The sequence below is a fragment of the Amborella trichopoda genome, chromosome 8 (assembly GCF_054954075.1).
Source record: "Amborella trichopoda isolate Santa Cruz 75 chromosome 8, AtrichopodaSantaCruz75HAP2 v2.0, whole genome shotgun sequence".
In the NCBI taxonomy this organism is placed as follows: Eukaryota; Viridiplantae; Streptophyta; class Magnoliopsida; order Amborellales; family Amborellaceae; genus Amborella; species Amborella trichopoda.
The window spans coordinates 5,683,361-5,710,987 of NC_142343.1; the positions used below are offsets into that span (position 1 = coordinate 5,683,361).

General features: G+C 33.6%; 1 long non-coding RNA gene across 3 annotated transcripts; it reads right to left on the reverse strand.

The window, feature by feature from the left end:
• Positions 1–5,445: 5,445 nt before the first annotated feature.
• Positions 5,446–27,336, reverse strand: LOC148780732 (uncharacterized). Of its 3 annotated transcripts, XR_016060462.1 has the most exons (3): positions 27,124–27,325; positions 14,952–15,114; positions 5,446–5,714 (listed from the first exon to the last, which is right to left on the reverse strand). It is a non-coding gene; the product is annotated as an uncharacterized LOC148780732 (long non-coding RNA). The 3 variants fall into 3 exon arrangements; XR_016060463.1 differs by lacking the exon at positions 14,952–15,114 and having other exon boundaries at positions 27,124–27,336; XR_016060461.1 differs by lacking the exon at positions 5,446–5,714 and having other exon boundaries at positions 14,652–15,114; positions 27,124–27,336.
• Between the last annotated feature and the right edge of the window lie 291 nt (positions 27,337–27,627).

Sequence of the window (27,627 nt, forward strand, 5' to 3'; positions counted from 1 at the left end):
TCATATGTGTTGGGCATCAAGATAATAAGAAACAAGAGAAAGAAGATTATCTAACTTTCCCAGGCAACTTACTCTAAGCGGATACTAGAAAAGTTTGACATGAGTATGTGTAAGCCCATGTCAACCCCAGTTGACAAAAAGACAAAGCTTAGTAATAAAATGTGTTCTACCGAAGACATAGATATAAGAGTCATGGAGAGAGTGCCATACAAGAGCGTAGTTGGGTCCCTCATGTATGTCATGACGGGAACAAGGCCAGACTTCTCTTTTGTCATGAGTCTGGTAAGCCAATTCCAAAATAATCCAGGAGAGGAGCATTGGAAAGTTGTAAAAAGAATTATCAGATATTTAAAGGGGACCATGAACTATGCGCTCACATATAAGAGGGGAACTGAAATAGCAATAGAGGGATATTCAGATGCAAGCTATCTCGCGGATTCAGATGATGCGAAATCTACATCTGGTTATGTGTTTATGCTTGGAAGGGGTGCAGTTTCTTGGAAGTCAAAGAAACAAGATATTGTGGCCTTGTCCACCAAGGAATCCAAGTATGTGGCATGCTGTCTAGCAGCTAAGGAGGCCGTGAGGATTAAGAAGTTTCTTAATCAACTAAATTTTCATCCTGTACGTTGTGAGGCAGTGTAAATTTTCTGCGCCAACACTGCGGCTATTTATGTCTCTAAGGAGCATCGGTTTCACAAAAACTCCAAGCATATTAAGCCTTATTTTTATTACCTGAGAAATGAAGTGATATTGAAAGAGATCAAGATCAGTTACATATCTACAGATTTGATGATTGCAGACCCTCTGACTAAGGGAGTTGTCCCTAATATTTTTGTAAGACATGCGAGAGAGATGGGGATGAGAGAAAGTGAGGAAAAGAGAATGTAAGGCCTTCAAAGGCTAAGTGAGAGATGTTGGGTTTATGTGGCCTTTAAAGGCCTTATTAGTGTGTATTGAAATACTTTTATAGTGAAACATAAACTCAGTGGGAGTGTGGTCCCTCGAGGACTATACTAAGCAAATGATGTTTTCTTATATTGACTTGTGCTTCTCGATCTAGACCAAAAGGCTCGAAAACCCAAGGTACTTGGGCATAAATAATTAACCGATGAGGGTTTTGGGTTAGCCCTTGATGAGGTCGAAGCTTATGTCTTGATGAGTGAGCCGAGGGACTATGTGACCCTTGTGTGTGATGGTAGGCCTACTGGGACGGGGGCCAAAACCTCATTCATGTTCCATCACACGGCATGCATATTAATAGATTGTTTGAGAAAGCCAGATATCCACCTTTGGGTGAAGCGTATGCATGTGCGAGACATACCCCTATGCGCCATAAGCTGTAGTCGCATCAGGTTGTAATGACCTTGACTCGTCTCTAGGGGAGGACCTGTAATCCACAAACTAGGATTGCGACTCCTTAATTCATCGACCTGACTTTGGTGACCCACTAATGAGCCCCTGCTTGGAGTGTGGGTCATGAAAAACATTGGGTCGGTTCACTAAAGCTAGTATGATCTGTAGTCCACAGTTGAAGGTGGAGTACCCCATTGTTACAGATTGGATTCTTAAAACCATATGGATCCTTTTTCCATCATATTAATTTAATTGTGTTCATTTTATTATTGAAATGATTTTAGTTTTATTATTTTAATTTTTATGAATATCTCAATATTTTATTTGTGACTCTTGGACTTATAAAAATAAAGTTATTATTCGTACAAAGTTATAAAAATTCAAATATACATTTTAAAATGTTTTATTAGATTTTTAAAAAAATATTTTTTTTTATAAAATTCCATGGTCGCCATAGTGCACATGGGCCCACCATATGGCAGGTGGGTGGGGGCCCACATGTGCCACAAAAGGGTGGCACGCCCTGCCTTCTTTGGATTCTCTTGTTTGCGTTTAAGAAAAGGTTACTTTGATTTGTGCCATTTGGTCAAATCTTGGAAGGGATATATTGACCATGGCTTTATCTATTTCGTAGCAGTTTTTTTTTAAATTGATATGGTCAATTTAAATTGATATGGATCTTATCTTATTTATATTTGGTAGTATTTATCTACTTGATATTATTTGACATATCCTTATGGAATATGTGACATGGATCGTGTAATTTTATAGAATGCATGATATTTATTTTATTTAAATATATTGATGGGAAAATGGTTTAAGGAAAGGGGGATAATGGTCCAAGCACATTCCATAATGTTGATAGCCCATCTATGGAATGGATGGCTCAGATCTCTCACCTCACAAGTCATCTTGATCAACGGTCTAGATTCAATCTCATGAAAGATGCAAACTATTGAAAAACCCTAAGAAACCCTAAACCTAAATATTCATTATAATAGAGGTGCTCTCCCCCCAATTTCAACACAATCTCTCTCTCTCTCTCTCTCTCCCATAACCTCTCTCTTCAAATTTTAGGTGGTACTCTCTCTCCTCTCTAGATCTAAGTTAATTTTTGGGGTTAAAGTTTTAGTAGAGTTTTTAAGGGGTGATTATCTAGTTTGGCCGAAATCAGCTATCCCGGTTCGAGATTGAAGCTAGACCACATATCCCGTGCCATTGGATTTGGTGACTCGGTGTGGAGTGTAAAAAGCCCGATTGACGTAATCTCTAACATATTTTCTTTTTATTTGTTAAGTTCTTTTATTTTATATTCTCAAGCACAGTATTAGGTTTGTATGAATGGCATCAAATAGTTGAAATTTATTTTTTCTGAATTTCTATTGTTTGTAATAAGAGCATCTGTAACTGATCTTTTTGCCAAAATTATAAGGGGTGATTATTATTATTAAAAACAAAAAATTGTATTTTTCCAGCAAAAGATCACATAAGTCTTTCTTTAAATATGCTCTCACAAGAACATAGTATATGCGTTCTTTGTCACAGCATTATCCACATGGTGAGTCTTAAAATGGTATATCTAATCCCACACATGGACCCACAAGCTTTGTATGGAAGTTTGAACCAGTGTCTTAGCTTCAAATTTTATGGTTCCCATCTTAAAGGTTCAAGAGTAGGGCAGCATATCACAAGGGTCGCAGACTTCAACCATCTCTGAGGATTTGGATTTTACAGTCATGGGTGGAAAATAGATCTGCAAGGTTTCTCTGCCGGATGAGAATTTAGGCACGTACCATATATATGCACTATAATGCTGTGAGGATCGCATTCTAATTTCTTATCCTTCTATCAAGTTTGATTTTGCGATTCCTGTGTCCTATCAATAAGAAAAGGGATTGTATGCACCCATACCATTGTTTTTTTTGTATAAGGTCACAATTAAAAGTTAAAAAAGTGTCACAACATTTGATAAAATATTGTTTTGAACTTGTGCCAAAACAATAACACCTTCTCAACTATTGGATTTTAAATTTAATGGTCAATGATGATTTTGACCTCATTGTATCAAAAGTAAATAGTTTTATTATATATATTTTCATAAAAAAAAGTGAACACGAATTCAAAAAACAAATACAAGTTGTAAGACGCTTCGTTTCACAATTAGCAAACAAGCATGAACCTTTCAACCAATTATGTTACCTTTCATGTTAAACTCCAAATTTTAATCGAGCTACATCACGAGTATGACTCAATTATGTCCTCTTCAATTCCACAACTGAGTTTATTTGATGTTCAAATTATGAAAAGCAAAGATAAGGAATGTATCTTCGATAAAGTTGATCATAAAAGTACATATAACCACTTAGTTTGGGTGACATGATATTATTAGCCCCGTACGCTTTTATGAAATGGAATTGTATGCTGAATGTTGATACCCAATTCTAACTTAATACTTCAGGAACACAACAATTAAGCTCTATGCAAACCAATGGTTTAAAAAACGGATCGGTGACCTGGATCGGGCTTCCAAAAAATCGATCCGGATCAGTGAATCTGCAATCCGGATCGGGAATCGGGTAAATCGGTCAGAATAAAGCTTAAAAAAATTCGAAAAAATTATTAAAATTCATTATAAATATTGTTTTTTAGGAATTCAATAAAAAATGAGGGTACTCCATTAAGAATTTTCATGTTTTTGAATGAATATGCGAATATTGATATGTTCTTTCCCTGCATGAACAGCCATTCAGCATTTAATTTACAGTATTTCGTGCTCATCCCTACACTGTTGCTGTTGGGACTCGATATGTGAATAATATGGCTGGGATAGGGTGGCCTCAGAATCATCATCTCTCTCATTTTCTCTTTGAATAATATGGATTGAAAAACAAAATAACAAATTTTCAAAAAAATCGATCATGGATTAAAAAAAAAATCACAAATTTTCAAAAAATTCTATCATGGATTACAAAAAAAAATTCGATCATGGATTAAAAAAAAAAAATCACAAATTTTCAAAAAATTCAATCATGGATTACATAAAATTCGATCATGGATTACATAAAATTCGATCATGGATTACAAAAAAAAACAAACAACAAAAAACAAACAAAAAAAAACAAAAAATTCAATCGTGGATTACAAAAAAAGAAAAAAACAGTTCGATCATGGATTACAAAAAATTCAATCATGGATTACAAAAAACTCTATCATGGGTTACAAAAAAAGCAAAAAACAAAAAATTCAATCATGGATTACAAAAAAAAAAACAAACATTTCGATCATGGATTACAAAAAAAAAACAAACATTTCGATCATGTATTACAAAACATTCGATCATGGATTACAAAAAATTCTATCATGGGTTACCAAAAAAAAAAAAAAAACAAAAAAATCGATCAAGTATTACAAAAAAATCTATCATGGATTACAACAACAACAAAAAAAAAAAAAAAAAAAAAAAATCCTTACGGACTCGCCGATTCACTGTTCAGACTCGCCGATTCCGTACAGTGGATCGGCGATTCACTGTACAGAATCGTCCGGTTCTAGAGAGAACGGGACGATTTCCGATTTTTTAGGCGATCCGGTCCCCTTTCACGATTTCCGAGTCGAACCGGGCGAGTCCGGTTCGACTCGGCCTTTTTTAAAACGCTGATGCAAACATTAAAAAAAAAAAAACAATTAAGCCATGTACATTCTAGTACTAAAAACGCTTGCGGTTCATCTGATGTTAAGACGGCAACCAACGAAGTAGATGGAATTTCATATTTATTGAAATCAAGCATCAACAAAAATAACATGGCCAGCACAAGTAGAGTTCATTGTCTTACGGATTCCATCAGGGTCCATCAAAGATCCAGATCAGGTTCAGTAGGGCACTAGCCTAGTTCCTCAATGGAATGGGCATCAGTTTGATCGGACTTTTCCCGAGAGCAGGGCAGTTATGTCAATATAATCAGCAATCAGGGTTAGAGGACCGGGTGCCTAACTTAATTTTTTAATGTTTTTTCATTTTTTAATATTTAATTTTCATCTAGAGAATTGGCCAATCTGGGTTGCTATAGTAGAGGGTCAATCCAACAACGGATTCAAAGTTTTAAAACACTTTATTCAACCATCAATAAAGTAGCCTGCATCATGTGTGTGTGTGAGAGGGTAACACTTTATTCAACCATCAATAAAGTAGCCTGCATCATGAGTGTGTGTGAGAGAGGGTAACCCTTGGCAGTGATACATGACGCAGCCAGAAGGCAAAGACATACAACTAAAGAAGATACTTCCTCAGGATCCCCCATGCCGCGGCGCATTGAGGTTCTTGCAATTATCCCTTCTGTGTTCCCCTCCATTTGTATGAACTGCACAAGAAAATCAGATAAAAAAAAAAAAAATCATAAATAGCCTCACTTGCTACTACTATTACATGCCCTACAAGTATCAGCCAAGAAAAGCTCTCACATCATTCACCATTGGTGTCTTTATGTACCAAGGGGCCACACTGTCGGTCCGAATATTGTCCTTTGCCCACTCATAAGCTAGATTTTTTGTAATTTGATTTATTGCACCTAAGACAAAAACCCAAAGAAAAATAATAATAATAAAGAAGCCATATTAAGATGAGAAAATATGTTACAATCGGAAGGATCTTGGCTAGGTAGAGGTAAGAGGGGTACTCAATGTAATAGAGGGACTGGAACAAACGTAACAAGACACGGACTTATTGATGATTCCGATTTGTCTCTACCATCCAACAATTTAGATCGCAATCACCCCAGTGAGTTCTCATGGTCCACTATTGTACCTCTGATGACCCAGAAAGAGGTCTCGGACTCCATTCCTACATGACCCAGAAAGAGGCCTCGGACTCCATTCCTACATGGATAGGAGCCCCAGTTATATGTTGTGCACCCAGATGCCTACAACTACAATAAACGTCCACGGCCCATATTGAATATGGACCGATCTGACGATCACGGATGTCCAATATGGGTGTATAGGCATACAACAATGACTCCCATATAGGGAAAAGATGTTGTGCGCCCAGGTGCGCATAATTACAGTAAACGTCCATAACCCAAATTGAATATGGGCTGATCAGACGATCACGGATTTTTAATAGTGTTTGAATTTTTTGGTAAGAGTTTTTCAAACAATTATTATCGAAAAACTCTTATCAACACCTAAATTCGAAAATTAATAGTGATTTCGAATTATGGGGGTATTTTGGTCAATTTATATTTTTTGATTGATTTTTTTTACATTTTTATTAGGTGTGACTCACTAAGATGTATACACGCTCCAAATTTCGGATTATTGCGATTCGTAGAAACAAAATGAAAATTGAAACACTACTAAACAACTGTGACCGTGCGATGAAGTTTGGATGGTGATGATGGTAAGCGAAATCATTGTTCATTTTTTCCCATAGGCGTTTTTGTAGCATCTTCTATATATATATATATATATATATATATATATATATATATATAGGGTTTGTCTAGAGTTAACACCCCCTCAAAATACAAAGGTTCAAGTTAGAAGGGGTTGTGATGGATGTATTTATTAAAACAATCATTATTATTTTTATTAAAATATTATTTAAATGGGTAACTTTACTATCAAGCGAAGGCAAATTTAAAATTTTCACAAAAGTATATTGACATTTTGGAAGCTAGTGTCCTGGAACTTTATTTGTAGAGTGTCATTATCTTTTAGTTAAAATTTCAACTTTACCCCTTTTGAAGATAACAAAAGTACCATTTGTCTTATAGTAATATTTACAAAATTGCCCCACAAAAGTAACTTTTTTTAAAAAATAGACTACAAAATTAATAAATCCACCATTCATAACTCTCTATATCTTGAACCTTTGTAATTTGAAGGGTTGTGAAGTTTAGATTATATGATTATATATATATATATATATATATATATATATATATATATAGGAAAATGCTTCTGTGAGCCAATGGACTCACAAGAAAAAATGAGCCCAATGATCCATATTGAATCTAAGCCGATCTAACAATCACGGATGTCTGATAGTGTTTGAATTTTAATTTTTTTTATACAAATTCAAATTATTTGAAATTTTATATGTGTGTTGATAAAAAATAGGTGAATATTCAAAAAATATTTTACATGAAAACAAATGACCAAAATACCTCTATAAATTTTCCAGGGTATTTTGATCATTTTTAATTTGGCGAATTACTTGTTTTATATTTTTATTAGGTGCGGCTTGATGAGAAGAATGTTCACCTAAAATTTCAAATAATTTGGATTTATAGAAAAAAAATTAAAATTCAAATACTCTCGCTTGTCAGATCGGCTCAGATTCAATCTGGACCATTAGGCTTACACTATTATGTGAGCTAGTGGGTTCACTCTGGCATCTTATATATATATATATATATATATATATATATATATATATATAGGAAAAAGCTCATGTCAGCCCGTAGGCTCATGGAACAGTGTAAGTTCAAACAACCAAATTGAATCTAGACCGATCCAATGATCACAATTGTATTTTCGTAATTGAATTTTAATTTGTTTTTCTACAAATCCAAATTACTTGAAATTTGTAGCGTCTAGTCTTCAATAATAGTCGAATCTAATAAAAATATCAAAAAATAATTAGCATAAATTAAATTGACAAAAATACCTTTGAAAAGTTACGGGGGTATTTTGATCAATTTATTTTATGTGAATTATTTTTAAAATATTTTTATTAAGTGCGCCTTGATAAGAAGAATTTATACTCTAAATTTAATGCTTTTTGGATTTATATAAAAAATATTAAAATTATATTACCGATATATAGTCCTAACCAGCGTTTTAAAAAACGTCGAGTCGAACCGGACTCGCCCGGTTCGACTCGGAAATAGTAAAAAAGGAACCGGATCGCCCAAAAATCGGAAATCGTCCGGTTCTAGAGAGAACCGGACGATTCTGTACAGTGAATCGCCGATTCACTATACGGAATCGGCGAGTCCGAACAGTGAATCGGCGATTCCGTACGGAATTTTTTTTTTTTTTTTTTTTTTTTGGGTAATCCATGATCGAATTTTTTGGTTTTTTGTAACCCATAATAGAATTTTTTGTAATCCATGATCGAAATGTTTGTTTTCTTTTCTTGTAATCCATGATCAATTTTTTTGTTTTTTTTTTTTTTTTTTGTAACCCATGATAGAATTTTTTGTAATCCATGATCGAATGTTTTGTAATATATGATCGAAATGTTTGTTTTTTTTTTGTAATCCATGATCGAAATGTTTGTTTGTTTTTTTTTAATCCATGATTGAATTTTTTGTTTTTTGCTTTTTTTGTAACCCATGATAGAGTTTTTTGTAATCCATGATTGAATTTTTTGTAATCCATGATCGAACTATTTTTTTCTTTTTTTGTAATCCACGATTGAATTTTTTGTTTTTTTTGTTTGTTTTTTTTTGTAATCCATGATCGAATTTTATGTAATCCATGATCGAATTTTATGTAATCCATGATTGAATTTTTTGAAAATTTGTGATTTTTTTTGTTTAATCCATGATCGAATTTTTTTTTGTAATCCATGATAGAATTTTTTGAAAATTTGTGATTTTTTTTTTAATCCATGATCGATTTTTTTGAAAATTTGTTTTTTTTTTTTTTTTAATCCATATTATTCAAAGAGAAAACGAGAGAGATGATGATTCTGAGGTCACCCTATCCCAGCCATATTATTCACATATCAAGTCCCAACAGCAACAGTGTAGGGATGAGCACGAAATACTGTAAATTAAATGCTGAATGGCGGTTCATGCAGGGAAAGAACATATCAATATTCGCATATTCATTCAAAAACATGAAAATTCTTAATGGAGTACCCTCATTTTTTATTGAATTCCTAAAAACCAATATTTATAATGAATTTTAATAATTTTTTCGGATTTTTTTGAAGCTTTATTCTGACCGATTCACCCGATTCCGATCCGGATCGCCGATTCGCCGATCAGGATCGCCGATTCGCCGATCAGGATCGCCGATTCTCCGATCCGGATCGGTTTTTGAAAAGCCCGATCCGGGTCACCGATCCGGTTTTTAAACCATTGGTCCTAACCATCAGATCGGCGGGCCGTTAGGCTTACACTGTTCGCTGTGCCCATGAGCACCCTAGCATCTTATAGAAGAAAATGAACAGTGATTTCGCCTACCGTCATCACTGTCCAAAGTTCATATCACGATAATGATTATCTGATAGTGTTTTATTTTTCATTTATTTTTTATAAATTGGAATGATCTGAAATTTGGAGCGTGTGCAGATCTTAATGAGGCGCACTTAATAAAAATATAAAAATAATAATTCGTAAATATAATTGACCAAAATATCGCTAAAATATTTAAGGGGTATTTTGGTTAATTTTTCATGTAAAATATGTTTTTGATATTTTTCGTGGATTCACCTATTTTTTATGAATACACGCTTCAAATTTCAGGTCATTCAGATTAGTAAAAAAAAAAAAGAAAAATAAAATACTGCCGGATAATCGTGCCCGTCCGATGAACTTTGGACGGTGATGATGGTAGGCGAAATCACTATTCATTTTCATCTATAGGCATTTTGTAGTATCTTCATATATATATATATATATATATATATATATATATATATATATATATATATATATATATACATATCATATTATAATGCAACGACACTTCTAGAAACCCATGTTTGTGGTATTTGTATGATCCAAAATTTTGTACACACACTCTTTTCATCTCAATAATCAATCCCAAAAAAAAAAAAAATATTAGGATTTGAACCCTAGATATGGTCAAAATGAGTCCCCTCCAAAAATGAATCTAGACCATTCATTTGGTGAATTTCAAGATCTTAGCCTTTATAAACTCAAAATCATTTTTTCAATTTTTAACATTGTTCATCTAATGATAATAAATCCATCCAAAAAAATTGGAAATGAAAAAATCCTTCTAAGTCCTAGATCTAAGCATCTCACCAAAATGAACACCTATGTTAATTGAGATTAAAAATTACTTTATAAGTTGTGTTTTCAAATTTTTCTTTTTTGTGATTGTTCATTAGAATGAAAAGAGTGTATATTTCAAAATTTAGATCAAACAAATGGCCATAACATGCTTTATGAAGGTTGCATTATATATATATATATATATATATATATATATATAAAACAAGGTTAAATTGTTTTCTTTGGGCCCTAAAAGCAAACAAGGTTAAGTTGTTTTCTTTGGGCCCCTAAAAGATACCTTGAGTCATATGGAAATGAAAATAATTTTTTTTTTTTTTTTGTTTAAGCAGAAGAAAAGGGAAGAAAAATAATAGGGTTAGATTTGGTGAATCATGGTCAACTACAGTGCCCGAAAAATAGATTCGGCCTCAGAAACTGGTCAATGGCCGATTTCAAGTAACCGGTAAACCAGCCGGTTTAACTTACCTAATTGGGTAGACCGGTCAAAAAAATATTAAAAAATTAAAAAATCCAAAATATATAAAAAAGTATATTTAAAGCATGATTAAACAAAACACATCCAAATGAAGTTAAAAATTAGAGGAAAAATTTGATTTTAAAAAATCCATTTGTGCTCAGGAGTATTTATAAAATTTTCTAAAAATATGGGAAAATGTAAAAATAAGTATTCATAGCCAAAATACTTTCCAATCTTTGTCAAAATGATAATAAAAAATAAAAAAAAGAGTAATGATTCTATGAGACCCTATCACACCCATGTGTGTAGGACCTCAAATGATTACAATCAAATTTGGCACAAATCTCTAAAAAAGTTATCACATGGGTATGGGACATGACTTTTTTAGATAGATTTAATGGTGATCATTTGGGGTCCTACACACATAGGTGTGGTAGGATCTCACAAAGTCATTTCCCTAAAAAAACCCAAAAACATTATAACAAATCACATTTTATATATATATATATATATATATATATATATATATATATATATATATTATTTTTTATTTTTTTTTTACCCAATCAAACCAGCAAAAACTGGAAAGTCCAATGCACGGTTCCGATTTGCCCAATAGGTTTCGAGTTAGATAGGCCGAATTTGCTAACGTTGGTCAACTTGGTCGGGACATAAACAATCGGTTGCGTTTTATAAGAAACTGGAATTTTTGGTACATCAAACCGGCAGGTTCAAGTCAAGGGTCCTGATTCTAGCGAATTGGGCAAATCCGCACTCGAATTGCTGGTTTTTAAATCACTAATATAATTATTTACCCTAGGGAGTAATCACTTTTAAGCATTGGTGCATGTATTCCATGTTCTTGCTAGACAAAATTTTAAATTTACTCTATGAGGAATTTTTGCAACTGGAATTTTGGGATCCACTTTAGAATCACGGAACAAGCATGTTGGGAAAAATAATAATCTTCAATTTCCTGAACACGTAAACAGGATTTGCACAACCTTGAAGGGTGTATAATGAAACTTCATCTTCATCCTATATTCTTTTTCCCTTTTTTTTTTTCTTTTTCTTTTGTCGAGTAGGTCACATTCCCAAAGTTTAGTGTACTACAGTACTCCCAGTTCCTCACGAGGCAAACGTACAAATTGCTTTTCGCAACAGCATATAATCTCTTCATAAGGTTAGAAAACGCATAATGCAATAAGTATATATGAAAAGCATAGATATTTTATAGTAAGTCTGGCTATAATATAGGTATATGTGATTTATAAAAAAAAATTTCATGTGGGTTGGACTGCATTTCTACATTATGCAGTCTAGAGGTATAAAGCATCCATCTTAAAGATGGATGCAAATAGGTGGTCCATCTAAAAACAATGGTAACTAATGGTCCAAAAGTCCAAATGTTTTCTTAATATAGTTATAATTTCTGGTTTTCAATTGTTATTATTATTACTTTATATTCATGATCTCCATGTTAAAGATTATATACTCTATAAAAATTAAGATAAAATTATATTTAAAATATATATTATTGTCAGCTAGCATTTCTACATATGCAGGCTTGGCCGCATAAAAACCGAACCGGGACGGTGATTTATTTCTATTCCTATTTCGTTGCAGCTCAACATTCAAGATTCAAACTTCCCTGATACTCAGCATAGAACTTAGATGCCTATTTCGATTTTAAGCAAAATTCATAATAACGGATATAAATTTGTAGGAGAGAAGCCTAACCAATAATTATAGTAGTAGTTGATACTTGGGTCTTTAAAACGGAAGGAAAACAATAAAAATTTAGTTTTAGTTGTTTTAAAATTTTCATAATTATTTACCAATAGAAATAGAGAATTTTAATACGTAAAGGACTTTATCACATTTATAATCGGCATCATTTTTTATTCAGTAAAGTATTATAGCAGGTATTGTTATGAAAATCAAATATAACGTGGTTTATATCTCCTGGTCTTATCAAAATTTAGATAGGCAATATACAGGCTCTTACCAATACATAACTGCTATCCAATGTTTATCAAAAGGGTGCAGTTTCTATAAGGTTGTAATCTTAAACAATCCAATTAAGGCGCACCTCCAAAATTTATCATAATATGTAATTTTTCTGTATGATTATCTTAAAATCTATTTTCATATCTAATTAGAAAATTTTAAATTTCAAAAATAGTTAAAATCAAATAGATCTATAAAATATATGAAAATCTTGAAAATAGACGGTCTAGATAATGTTGCAATATGCATTATTTTTGGGATTTAAAAACGTTTTATTTTCATATTCATACATCTCGATTTTGAGATGACCAATTAGAGGGTTTTTCAAAATTAAAACAACATTTTTGATAAATTTTTGAGGTGCATATGTTTTTCTACATTTTAAGGCTGCAACCTTCTATAAACTTTTTACTTATCAAAATAGGTGATTTGTATGTGAGGTCTGTATAAGGTACCCACCGTATACTATACAAGAAGGCCAACTACCGAATTTTGCGGAAGATGCAGTTCTGATGTCAGAAATCTTATGATGATTTGATCTATGTTCAACCCTAATTATGAAATTTAAAATTCTAAGAAGAGTACAGATCGGTTAGATCTATAAATACTTGCAAATCTTGAAAATAAGTAGTCCAGATAACTTATTATAAAATGCAATATTTTTAAAACTTGAAATTCTATTTTAAGAATGATCAATTGGAAGGTTTTCTAACTTTTAAACACTCTTTTCTATTGGATTTTTGAAGTACACCTTACATATTTAGTATAAGCTTGTAAAACTCTTTCCTTTGTACTTTGTTGCAATCACATATTTATAGTAGGCAAGATCCGATCCTTTAAAACTCTGTTATTTCCTATGTCTTAACGCCCATTAATTTAAGGATTAAAAAGATGAATCCTATCTACTCACCTGATACAAGAAAAGGTGGTTTTACCTCATAAATATGAGTGCATGCTTACTAAGGGATTCCTATGCAGAATGTCTTAGTGATTTTGAGTGGAGTATATAAGTTGTTTGTTCGTCCGAAAATATATGGCGACTTAAAATCTCATTGAGGGTATAGCATTTAATAAAACAGGCTGGTGGATCAAGACTCATGTAACCGACCCCAAATAATTGAAAAAAAACTATAATGATGAAGATGATATGAGTTGCTTGCTCAATCACCATTGATTACATCTGAAGTTTGATTTTAACAGCTGAACTACCAAGTAAAACAAAAACAAACTATACTATAAGCATCTTTAACAGTTTATGTTAACCAACTGAGAGTTCAGCAAATTATTTCTTAACTTTAATGGAGGAATGACATCTCAGCATTCGTTTTGGCCAGTGATGGTAAGGATTTATGTAGCATCGGCATGTATCATAGGATGTTTATCTTCTTGCTTTTTGTTTTTTGTTTTTTAGCCTTTGACTATTAAGGGTATGGGGCCCAGTAATTGGCAGAAAATTATGTCTAATCTTCCCTCTTCGTACGCGGCTTCCTAATTCTACATTAATCTACATTAAATCTGGTTTCATTTTATTATGGTCAAGAACTTCCTCTTCAAAGTAAAATAAGAAAACTCAAACTTAAAATCATTAAAATCACTTCATAGAGGTATGAGGCCCTGTAATTGGCAGAAAATTATGTCTAATCTTCTCTCTTCGAACACGGCTTCCTAATTCTACATTAATCTGTTTTCATTTTTATTATGATCAAGAAATTCCTCTTTAATGTAAAATAAGAAAACTCAAACTTAAAATCATTAAAATCATTAAAATCATTTCATAGAGCAAAATCTATAGGCATATATAATTGGACCAACACACATAAAGCTACTTCGAAAGCAAAAGTAATTTCGACCCGGTCCATTACTGAATAGTTTTAGGAAGTGTTTGCTCCACTTCAGCTACTCATCATAGGGTCCATTTTGCTCCCTCAATTATTTGGAAACAGACATAAACACTCGTAACCCTACTACAAAAACAAAAACTTGTTCAAACGGTTTAGTTTGGATCATAGTTTGCTTTATGAAACATTAAAAGAGCTGCAACTTCTAATTTCAGTTGTCCTCTGGCACCTAAATCATTTCACAGAGAGAGAGAGACAGTAGTAGTAGAACAAATTCTCAACCTCATGGATACCAACCATTTACCGTCATTCGACCATCAACACAAATGACTTGACCTGTGATATATGATGCAGCCGGCATGCAAAGAAATGCAGCAAGGGATGCAACCTCTTCAGCCTCCCCTATCCTCCGCATAGGAGTTCGTGCAACCATTGACTCTAAAATCCTATTTGTGATGAACTGTGGGTAATGAAACATTAAGATTTATATGGTTCGTCACAGATGTGGCTAATCTATGAATGAAGACGATCAATATTTTTTACTAAATCAAAAAAATAAATTTACAAAACAAATTACTTAAGAGAACTAGATGCTCAGTCTCCTATAAAGTTTTTTTCTCTATAGTTTTCTCGCTCTGCAAAAACCCTCTAATTTTCCTCTATTTTTTTCAGGATATTTTCTCTCTATAAATTACCCAATGTGTAGAGGAAAAGCAATCCATACAGAATGGCATGTGAGGCTATATATTTTCTCATAACTTTTGGATACATAAGTTTATCTTTATCTAGTGTGGGCTCTTTTGTCCATCCTAACATAACTACAACTAACCCAAAAAGATAATCATCCTAAATAATAGAAATTACCCAAAAATAAAAAATTGAAATAGAGGTCACGTGATGCCGCTATCTCTCTATAAATTAGAGATATCAAATGAGTAATGATACTATGAGATCCTCTCACACCCATGTGAGTAGAACCCCAAATGATCGCTTTTAAAATTTAATACATATCTCTAGAAAAATTATCAATAAACATATTCACCCAAGTCCCACACACATATGATAACTTTTTTAGAGATCTGTATCAAAATTTAATGATCTATTGGGATCCTACTTATATAGGTGTGGGAGGGTCTCGTAGTGTCATTACTCTGTTCAAATATAGTTGTTTCCTAAAATTGTAGAATCAAGGTCCCACTAAATACGAAAACCTAGAGATATCACGTATATTGCTTAGAATGCAAGACATATCAACAGACAGTGGAAACCACAACATGGTGACTAGGGTGTGGTGTACTACCACCACGACCCCAGCTCAATTGATGAAAAGTACATATGTCTTTCACAAGTGGCGTTGCTATAAGATAAGGCGATATGCTATTGCTCCGGATATGGTCTTTTGCCCACTCACAAGCTAGGTTATTGGTAATTTGACTCAGTTAAGGCCCATTTTGGTGCAAATAATTTTGTCAGCTTTATTATTTCCAAAACATCGCCGAAATGAATAAGGCTTAAAAAAGAACATGTTGTTTATCTTTCCCATTAAAAGGGGATTTCTTTGATATGAGTATGATTGCATAATACGACAAGTTTTCTAGAATACACATACACATATGAAAGAGAGAGGGAAAGAAGAACAATTTCAAAACAATGGCAAAATATCAAAAGGATTGAAGTTTAAAGTGGTATAGCTCGGAGCTAGGGTTTAGCAAAGAAGAAGATAGAGAAGATCTAAAATCAGATAAGAATTAAAAAATTAGAGATAAAAAAGAAAGGAGTTCTAGCTGCCTTTGATCTTTAATAAAGTACATGCTTCACTATGTTTAAGTACATTTCTTATACAAAAAAAGTCCTAAGCAAGACTTAATCCTGACTATCCATTTAATTTATTCATGAAAATTTATTATAAAAGAATTTAAGTGAATATATAAAAAGACTTTAAAAATTACTCCTTGTGTCGCTAAGTAAATCAACAAAATAAATAAATAAAATACATAAAAAGCTAGAGAAGAAAAAGGAAATTAAAATTATTGTACCCTAGAGGAAATTGCAATAGAATGTCATTGAGGAGAATTAGGTTGAAGACGTTTTATTCGAAAAGTTACACTATAAGCAGGCTCATTATTGTAAACCTCACACCTTAAGTGATCTAAATTTCCCTAAGGAGAACATCAAATGCGCCACAAGTAGGGTTGCGACGGCCGGACCGGGATTTTAGGCCCTTATTGGGTCTGCCCCTGGGCTTTGGGCTGGGACGGCCCGAAATGGCCCAAAAAAAGACCTCGAAAACTTGCTTCCAGGCTGGATTGGCCTGGTAAGCCCGAATACTCTGACCCGGACCAAAAAAGCCTGCCCTGGCCATTTAAAATATAATTTTTTTTTTTTCCTTTTCCTTTTAAATCTTCACTCTTCAAACTTTTTTTTTTTTGTAGTAAGCTAAAAATTTAAAATAAATAAATAGATGCTAAGATATTTTTTAGAAAATTTAGAACCCATTCTCTCTCTAGAAACCCACACTTTCTTTTGCTCTCTAAAAGCCCATTCTCTCTCTAAAAACTCAATCTCTCTTTCTCTTTAAAAATTTATTCTCTCTCTTTAAAAACCTAATCTCACTTTCTCTCTCTAAAAACCCAATCTCTTTTTCTATCTCTAAAACTCGCTCTCTCTCTAAATCCAATCACTTTTCTCTCTCTAAAATTCATTCTCTCTCTAGAAACTCAAGCTCTCTCTCTCTAAAAACCCATTCTCTCTTTCTCTAAAACCCAATTTCTTTCTCTCTAGAATATCTCTTGCTCTCTCTAAAAATCCATTCTCTCTCTATAAAAACCTAATCGCTTTTTTTCTCTCTCCAAAATACCAATCTTTCTTTTTCTCTGAAAACTCAATCTCTCTAGAAATCAAATATCTTTTTCTCTCTATAAAAACCTAATCTCTCTTTCTCTCTCCAAAATCCCAATCTTTCCTTCTCTCTAAAAATCCATTCTCTCCCAATATATATTTTTCTCTATAAACCCAATCTTTCTTTCTATTTCTAAAACTTCATTCTCTCAATCTCTAGAAATCCTATCTCTCTCTAGAAACCCATTATTTTTTTCTTTCTTTAAACCCAATATTCTCACTCTCTCTCTAAAAATCCATTCTCCCTCTTTAGAAACCCAATAACTCTTGCCCTCTCTAAAAACCCAATCTCTCTCAAGAAACCCAATCTCTCTCTCTAAAAACCCAATCTCTCTCTCTGAATCCTATTCTCTCTTTAGAGATCCAATATTTTTCTATCTAAATAGTGATTCTCTCTTTGGAAACACAATATCTATTTCTCTCTCTAGAAGCCCAATTTCTTTTTATATCTAAAATCCCATTCTCTATCTAGAAACACAATTTTCTTTACTTTCTAATGACCTACTCTCTCTCTATAAACATTAAAATTTGAATAGTCACGTAAAAAAAGGCTTATTAATGCCAATAGATCTCTTTGGCTTCGGACCGTTCTTTTCAATAGGGTTTTTGGGTGAGGCAAAATTTTACGGGGCTCGGGCTCGGGCTGGGCTGGCGTGGGCCTTGCCCATGGTAAAATATAAGAAAAATATCTCCTTCACCCTATTCTGAATATGATTTCCTACTAAACCTTGACATATGAATTGTATCTTGCGGCATAATTCGTAAGGACATTTTACATCAAAATTATATACCATGATAAAATTTGAAGGTGCACCTTACCTCTACAGCTACGTATGCATCCGTTTGCCAACTGCACCCTTTAAAGAACAAGTTTATATAAAGATGCAACTTTATAATGTAGAACTACAAATGCCCCTCGAGAGGTGAAATGAATGCTACTGAAGATGGAGAGATAGGGGATCTGGTACTGATAACATGTAGCTCTCGCTGGTAATGAAAAGGCCCCCTCAAAAGGAGAGATGGACTGGAGGAAGGTTGTGGAAAGGATTGCTACTGAAGATGGAGAGATAGCGGAGGCTACAGAGCTCGTTTCATCTATGGTTGTGGTTGATCGTAAGGAGGTGGATCTTCGCGAAAATAAAACGGAGTTTTACATATCAGGTTCCTTCTCACCTCCTATGAAGGATTTCTTTGGTCTTGCTGAGTGGGCTCAAAGAGGATGGAACTTGTCTTACTGTCCTGATATTAAAATAATTGGTTCCAACAAAGTGGTTTTTAAATTGAGATCAAGGGAGGAAGTGTCAAAGGCTCTTTCTAATAGATTTTGCAAGGTTCGAGGGAGTCTTTTGTCGTTGGACCTATGTAAGGCCTCTGACCATGCTTCTGCCAGACGCATGGATCATTTTTTGATCAAAATGTGGGGGATACCTTTATCGGCTTGGAACCTTTCCATCTTGAAAAGAATTGCAGGTCGATGTGGGTCTAACTGGATATAGATTGGGATTCCTTCCTTAGCCCTATATGTCATTTTGTTTGGGTAAAGATTGGCTTATGTACTGGTATGAATATTCCAGGGTCCGTGTTCTTATGTATTGATGGTGCCATTTTTGAAATTATTATCTCCAATGATGATGGTCTCCACCCTTACAAACTATTTCACGTGGGGAGAATTAAGGTGGAGAAGAAGCCTAAACCAGAAGATCACGAGGATGGTTATAAGCCTTGTGAGGGTGGTCTCGCTGCTCCTCTCCAAAATGTTGAACGGAACAAGAATGGCAGGAATCTTTCCTAGAATTTTTTCAAGGATGCCAATAATTTCAAATTCAAAAACAAAAAATATGTTTCCCAAAATTTTAGGAAACGGTGGATCCCTAAAGGACAATTTCCAAGTGGACGCAGGGTTTTTCTAACTCTTTTTTACCGAGCGGGATGGATAAGAATAACTTGGTTTTTTGGTCTAGGGCAGCAAGAGCCCATGAGCTCTCTTCGGGTCCGCCTTTAGTCCGTCATGGTGGACCTGTTGGACCACCAATTGCATGTCTGGATAAAAGTAAGGCAAAGGCCCATAAGGTGGCAGTTGATCATCTCCCCTTTTTGGAAGTTTATTTCTTGGATAAAGGGATTAAGGTACAAGTATCCTTCCTTTCCTTTTCCTTAAACAAGACAAAAGACTTTTCTCTCTCCTCCTTTTGGAAAGAGCTCAAACTCAAAAGATTGGTGGTTTTTCATCTCTGATTCTTCTCTTTTGTCTAGTTATCTTGAAGAAGCTTTCTTGGAGGGATTTTAAACATAGTGTTTGGGGTTCTTTCATTGTGCTTAAACTCAGTATGTATCCGCTTTTATTCCATTTGGCCATGCCAAAAGGAGTGGGAAAGAAGTCCAGGTCCCGCTTCGATCATCTTCTCATTGATCAGGAAGTCATTACCATGCTTGATGAGTATTTGCCGGTAAACCAGGTTGCTTCTGCTATGCTTGATGATGAAGTTTCAACGGTAGAGGTTATCAATGGTGGTTCGATGGTGGTGGCTGAGACTGAGTCACCATTACCGATTTGCATGGTTCACGAGGATGAACCACCTTTGCTGTTAACTGGCCCGACTGCGGAACTGGTGCACAATAAAGGTGAAGATGTCGATGATACAGCACTACTAGGCCAGATGGTGTGTGATTTGGGATTGGATGAGGTGCCACTCTTGGTGATTATGGAAGATGTCAGAGCACGACGCAAGGAGCGCGTGGTGGCACAGCAGGAGAATGCGGTGGAGAAGGACGTCTCGCGGCCTCGAGATGGTATTGCTGATGGGTTGTCGGCAAAGTCAAAGACTCGTGCTTTGGATATGGGCAAAGAGAAGAAGAAAATGGCTGATTGGAGCTCCCACTCCTCTGCTAGGCTTGAGGCTAGAGGGATCATCAAATCAACCCCTTGTAGCAAAAGAATCATTATTCGTGAGCTGGTGATGGTAAATCTGGATACTTCCTCTGAATCCTCTCAAAGTGATGTGGATGAAGCAATGGCTGGTTGTGGGGAGGAACCGCACCCTGACTATGGTCCTAATGGACTAGGTTCTTCCTCTAAATCTCTTCTTCTTGAATTTTAATGAATTTTATTTCTTGGAATGTTAGGGGGCTTGACCACCCTAGTAGAAAGAAAGATATGAGGTTTTTGATTGTCAAGTATAAACCTGTGGTCTTGTTTCTGCAAGAAACCAAGCTCCCAAGCCTTATTGTTTTACGGGTGAGGGAGATTTGGGGATCAAGTGCAGTCGGTTTTAAGGGGATTGACGCTAATGATGCTTCTAGAGGATTGTGGGTCCTTTGGGATCCTACAATTTTCAGAATTTTGATGTTATTTCTAGAGATAATTTTTTATTTTTGGGTTTTTGTGGTCCTAATTCTGATTTCAAATGGGGTTTTGTGAATGTTTATGTCCCGTCTGTTTTGGCTAGGAAAGAAGTCTTTTTATGTGAGTTAAATTTTGTTGTCAACTCCTGTGGGTTTCCTATTGTGATTGGGGGGGATTTCAATCTCCTTAGGTGGCCGTGTGAAAGTTTGTCTGGGATTTCTATTAATAACTCCATGAGGCTATTCAATAGATTCATTGAAAGTAACTCTCTTTTGGACCCTCCAATTGTGGGTACAAAATTTACATGGTCAAATAATAGTTTGCCTAGTTTGTCTATATCTAAAATAGACAGATTCCTTCTCTCTTTGGAGTGGTTGGATTCTTTTCCTCTTGCTACTGTGAGGACTTTGCCTAAGCTCTCTTCGGACCACTGGCCCATAATGCTCAATACTGGTATGGTAAAGGGGGGTCCTAAGCCTTTTAGGTTCAAAGCTGGGTCGCTAGAGGAAAAAGAAGTTCTAGACATTATTAGAACCACATGGGCGAACACTATTGTGATAGGCTCTTTGGATTTCTAAATGCACAAGAAGATGGTTAACATCAAACACAAGCTGATTGTATGGAAGCAAGAGAATCAAGCTGATGTTAAGATTAAAATTGATCGGGTTGTGGGCGACTTACAAGCAATAGATTATTATATTCAATATAATGGGTTTATCTCCCAACAGGTTATTATTGATCGTACTACGAAATGCAATGAATTAGGAGAACTTCATAGGGTGGAAGATATCTACTGGAGGCAAAAGTCTAAAACTAAATGGCTTAAATAGGGTGATTTGAATATTAAGTATTTTCATGCTATTGCCAATGCTCGAAGAAGACAGAATGACTTCTCTGGTCTATCCATTCCAAGGGTTGACTCTGAAAATGAGAATGCTATGGAAGTGGCTATTATAAATCACTTTAAAAAGGCGTTCTCTTCAGAGGTTAAAGTGTCACCTTTGTTGAATAGAGTTCCCTTCAATAAACTTTCTTTGGAAAGTAAACTATAGTTGAAAAGGGAGATTACTATGGAGGAGTTGCATAAGGCTGTTTTTGCACTCCCTAGAGATAAAGCCCCTGGATCGGATGGTTTCCCCTCAGGCTTTTTCATCATTTTTGGAATGTTTTTAAGGGGGACTTAGACTCTTGTCCCTGGTTAGCTAAGGTTTGAAAATGACCAGTTCCCCATAAAGTGCAGGTCTTATGGTTGGCAGCCTGGAATAAGGTCCTCACTACTGATAATTTGATCAAAAGGGGGAACATTTTACCTAATATTTGCCTTTTATACAAGGCAGATGAGGAAACTGGTCCCCACCTCTTTATACAATGCCCTTTCACAGTATTGGCTTTTCAACTTAATCGAGGTCTATATGGTTCTCCGGTTTACAGTGGCTGGTATTGTTTCTCAACTATCCATTTCTCATTTACCGAAGATGGAGAAATGTATTTGGTTGATTGCAAAGGGAGTCATCTTATGGGAAGTATGGAAAGAGAGGAATAGACAAGCTTTTGAGTCTTTTCCTTTTTCTGTTTTATTAAACAATATCAAACTCTCCATTTGGATTTCAATTTCTATTCACAAGGAAGGAAAGAATATTGACATGGTCGATGTTATGGCTAATCTTGACAGCCTTTTCTTGTTGGGGAGACCAAATACAAGGTTGAGAAGCTTTTGGAAAGTGCCTCCTAGTAACTGTCTAAAACTAAATTTTGATGGTAGTTTATTAGGAAATTCAGGTTTTGTAGGTATTGACGGAGTAGTGTGTGATTCTGCTGCCAACATTATTTTTCCTTTGCTGGACCGATTGGAGTCAGAACTGCCAACCATGCCGAGCTGAATGCTTTACTGTGTGGGGTTAAAATTTTAATAGAAAAATCTCCGGGTTGCTCCTCTATCTTTGAAGGGGACTCTTTGAATATTGTTAAATGGTGTAAAAAGGAACAACGCCTTCCATGGGAACTTCGTGGCCTGTCGCTATAATGGACTTAGTTGAAACAATCTCTGTTTCATTTGTCCATGTTTTTAGGGAAGCTAATGCCCTAGCATATTCTTTGGCAAAGTGTGGGGCGCTTTTATCTTCCTTTGTTGTTTTAGGTGATGTAATGTCTTCTCCTTCTCAGCAATAAAATCTTTTGAATCTTTGTCAAAAAAAAACCTATGGATGCCCCTCAAAAATCCATCAGAAAAGGTAGTTTTAATGTTGAAAACCCTTTGATTGATCATCTCGACATCGAGATGTATGACTATAAAAAATAAAAAGATTTTAAGTCTCAGAAATATTGTGTTTTATAACATATTATCTACACCATCTATTTTCAAGATTTTCATATGTTTATAGATCTACTTGATTTTAGCCATTTTTGAAAGGGTGCAATTGGCATACGGATGCATCCGTAGTTGTAGAGGTACAGTGCACCTTCAAATTTTATCATAGTATATAATTTTGATGTAAAATGTTTTTGGGATTATCTCAAAATCTATTTTTATATCTAATTATAAAATTTTAAATTTCCAAAATGGCTAAAATCAAGTAGATCTATAAACATATGAAAAACTTTAAAATGGACAGTGTAGATAATATGTTGTAAACGCAATATTTTTTAGACTTAAAATCTTTTTATTTTTGTAGTCATACATCTCGATGTCGAGATGATCAATCAAAGGGTTTTTCAACATTAAAACTGCATTTTCCGATGGATTTTTGAAGGGCATCCGTAGTTCTACATTATAAGGTTGCATCCTTATATAAACTTTTTCTTTAAATAGGTGTAGTTGGCATACGGATGCATCCATAGCTGCAGAGGTAAGGGGCACTTTCAAATTTTATCATGGTATATAATTTTGATGTAAATATTCTTAGGATTATCTCAAAACCTATTTTATATCTAATTATAAAATTTTAAATCTCAAAAATGGCTAAAATCAAGTAGATCTATAAACATATGAAAATCTTGAACATGGAGAGTGCAGATAATATGTTGTAAAACGCACTATTTTCGAGACTTAAAATATTTTTATTTTTATAGTCATACATCTCGATGTCGAGATGATCAATCAAAGGGTTTTTCAACATTAAAACTACATTTTCAGATGGATATTTGAGGGGCATCCGTAGTTCTACATTATAAGGTTGCATCCGTATATGAACTTTTCCTTAAAAGGGTGTAGTTGGCATACGGATGCATCCGTAGCTATAGAGGTAAAGGGCACTTTCAAATTTTATCATGGTATATAACTTTGATGTAAAATGTTCTTATGATTGTCTCAAAATCTATATTTATATCTAATTATAAAATTTTAAATTTTAAAAAGGAAAAAGTTAAACGGGGATAAAGTACCTAGAAATTCCATATTTGGGGGTTTTAAGAAATCTTCCCTTCTTTTAAAAGACTTTTCTTCAAACCCCATAACCCATTTGACGATTACAAACACCACAACCCTGTCGCTCTGTTATTTGCCACTCGTCACATTTCCCTTCCCCCCCTTCCCTCTCTCTCTCTGTATCTCTCTCTAGAAATAAGAGTAGATAAAGATCAGTGTTAGCAAAATCGAACCGGAACGGTTAACCGGTCATGAGCCTAGGAGTGGTTCGAACCGGAACCAGACTTACTGGAGCTGTTAACCAGACTAACCGGTCAAGAAGATTTTTTTTAAAAAAAATGGGTAAAAAACCCCCAAAATATTTTAGAAATAGAAAAACTTAGATTAGACCATATATAAATCATTTTTCTTTTTTCTTTTTATCTTCTAGACTGGTGATATATTAGTCATTTGGATCAAGTTGAAATAAATTCACAAGACTTCTACAGTAATTCCATAGATTCTCACTCAATAACAGTCAATAGTGTTGCAATAAATATATCGGTACGTATAAAGTCTAGTCTAATGAAATGTTATATAACGAAGTCATAACTGTTCCAAAGTCCAAATTAGATGTGGCTGAAAATTTATGATGAATGTACTCATCCCAACCTGCAAAAGGCTATGATTTGAAATATAAAATGTAGCAAAGGAGTACCTTTACCACGTGCTATGATTTCTTATCAAAAGCCCAAAGAATTCATTGTAAACTTAACCAAGAAACGTAAATGTTTTGATACTATTCAGTCAAAACAAACTCATTCTACATTTACAAACTGAAGAAGTAGAACAAAAACACATACTTTTATAAAAAAATATATATAACATTACAAGCAATCCAAAAAGCTTATATATATATATATATATATATATATATATATATATATATATATATATATATATATATATATATATATATATATATATATATATATATTTGTAAAAAACATATAACATTAAAAACAATCCAAGAAGCTCATCAAAAATATATAATATTAAAAAGAAAGAAATATTTTTCTCATATTCATCACAAAAAACATATTTTTGCAAACATATATGTATATATCATTAAAAACAATTCAACAAGCTCCGCAAAAATATACAACATTTAAAAGAAAGAAATAATTTTTTCTCATATTCATAAAAAAAACATCTTTTTGTAAAAAAAAATATATATATAACATTAAAAACAATCCAGCAAGCTCACCAAAAATATATAACATTAAAAAGAAAAAATTTTCTCATATTAAAAAAAAAACATATTTTTGTAATATATATATATATATATATATATATATATATATATATATATATATATATATATATATATATATATATATATATATATATATATATATATATATATATATATATATATATATATATATATATATATATATATATATATATATAACATTAAAAAGAAAGAAATGTTTTTCTCATATTCTTCACAAAAAGACATATTTTTGTAAAAATATATATATAACATTAAAAACAATCCAACAAGCTCACCAAAAATATATAAAATTAAAAAGAAAGAATCTATTTTTTCTCAAATTCATCACAAATAATATATTTTTATAAAAAAAAAAAAAAAAACATAATTTTATTAAGAATTTTTTTTTTTTTTAAGAACCTTAAAATCGAGCCAAAGAACACAGATTCTTTAGAGTCAAAATCAGCCCCAAATCTTTCATTTTTTGAACAAATTGACAAGAGGATATGATAGATACTTCAATCACAATTAAAATGCCCCAAATATCATGAAGATCAATTCACAATTGAGATCATTCTTAAAAAAATGGCGGATATTTCACTTCACTCAATTTTCAAAACAAAAACGCATCAAAAACAAATTCATATAAATAAATATAATGAATGATAAATCAACATACCTGTATTCGATTTATGAAGCCTTGATGATCAAAATTAACTGATCAATTCAATAAAAAAAGATAAATATATCGATTAAAAATCAATTTTTTTTTCATCGAACACAGTTCTTCGAGCAGCAATATTTTCAGCTGAAATCAACCTTCAAAATTCATCTTTTTTGACAAACCGAAATAGAAAAAAGTTTAAGAATTCAGTAATGAATCATAGCCCTCAATTTCCATGGATATTCATGGGTTATTGAAGCTCATATTGACAAAATGGCAGAAATTTCACAGTTTCAGAAATCCGCCATTTTAATCCACCAAAAAATAATTCTTTTTCGATTTTTGATTTAATAAACAGTTAATTATATAAACTTTTAGGTGTCTTAGTGCAATAATTCACCGAAAAAAACCAAAAAAAGCAAGAAAATCAAATAAAAAAAGGCTGCAAAATGTGAATCACATGTTCTGTTTAAAATAACAGCCTCTGTGTGAATTAACGGCCGTTATTTAATAGAGTACCGTTATGTCTAATATATCGCCTGTTATATCAGAAAATCGGACCGGTTAGTAGAAACCAGCCAATTTTGAAGTAAAACCGCCGGTTCGAACTCGAATCATTCGGTTTTGGTGCTCATTTTTTTTCTGGAGGTCCTCGAATTTTTACTAGTACCCCAAAACCGGCCTTAACCGGAATCGGTACCTTGCCGATATCGATCTAACCGGCCAGTTCCGGTTTGGACCGGCCTGTTTTAAAAACACTGATAAAGATTATGAAGACGAGAACAAAGAAAGAAACAAAATGTGAATCAAATCAAGAACCAAAATGTAAATCAAATCAACAGTAAGAAGCGAGAAGATCTAAGAATAAAAAAAGCTACAAATGCATGCAGAACTAATAGAGAGAGAGAGAGAGAGAGAGAGAGAGAGCATTCAAGAGAGACGGACCCAATTCCTTTCGTACCGCCAGTAACCAAAGCCGTCATGTGACGCAGAGACCACCTCTCCTTTCTTTCCTTGCTCACTACTCCGTCCATTTCCTCAGATTTCTCTCTGTCTCTCAAGTTTTGATTTTATTTTTCTGGTAGCTGATGCCTTTATAAAGTTTTGAAACCTCATGGAAAATGAAATATGTGGCTAAAAAAAAGGACAAAAAGAAATTAGCTTTGTCTATGAATTCAGTGTCTTATCACATCGTACACACGTTTTTCTTTTATCAACTTTGAGAGATAAAAATCACGTGCGGGTATCCAATGGAGTAAATACAAGTGTTCAGTTATTATACAATTCAAACAATGGATTTTGATAAGGGTGCGGTTTTCATAACCTTAAACAATCCATTAAAGGGGCACCTTAAATTTTTATCACAACATGTAATTTTGCTATAAAATTGTTTTAACATTATCTTAAAATCTATTTTCATACCTAATGAGAAAATTTTAAATTCCAAAA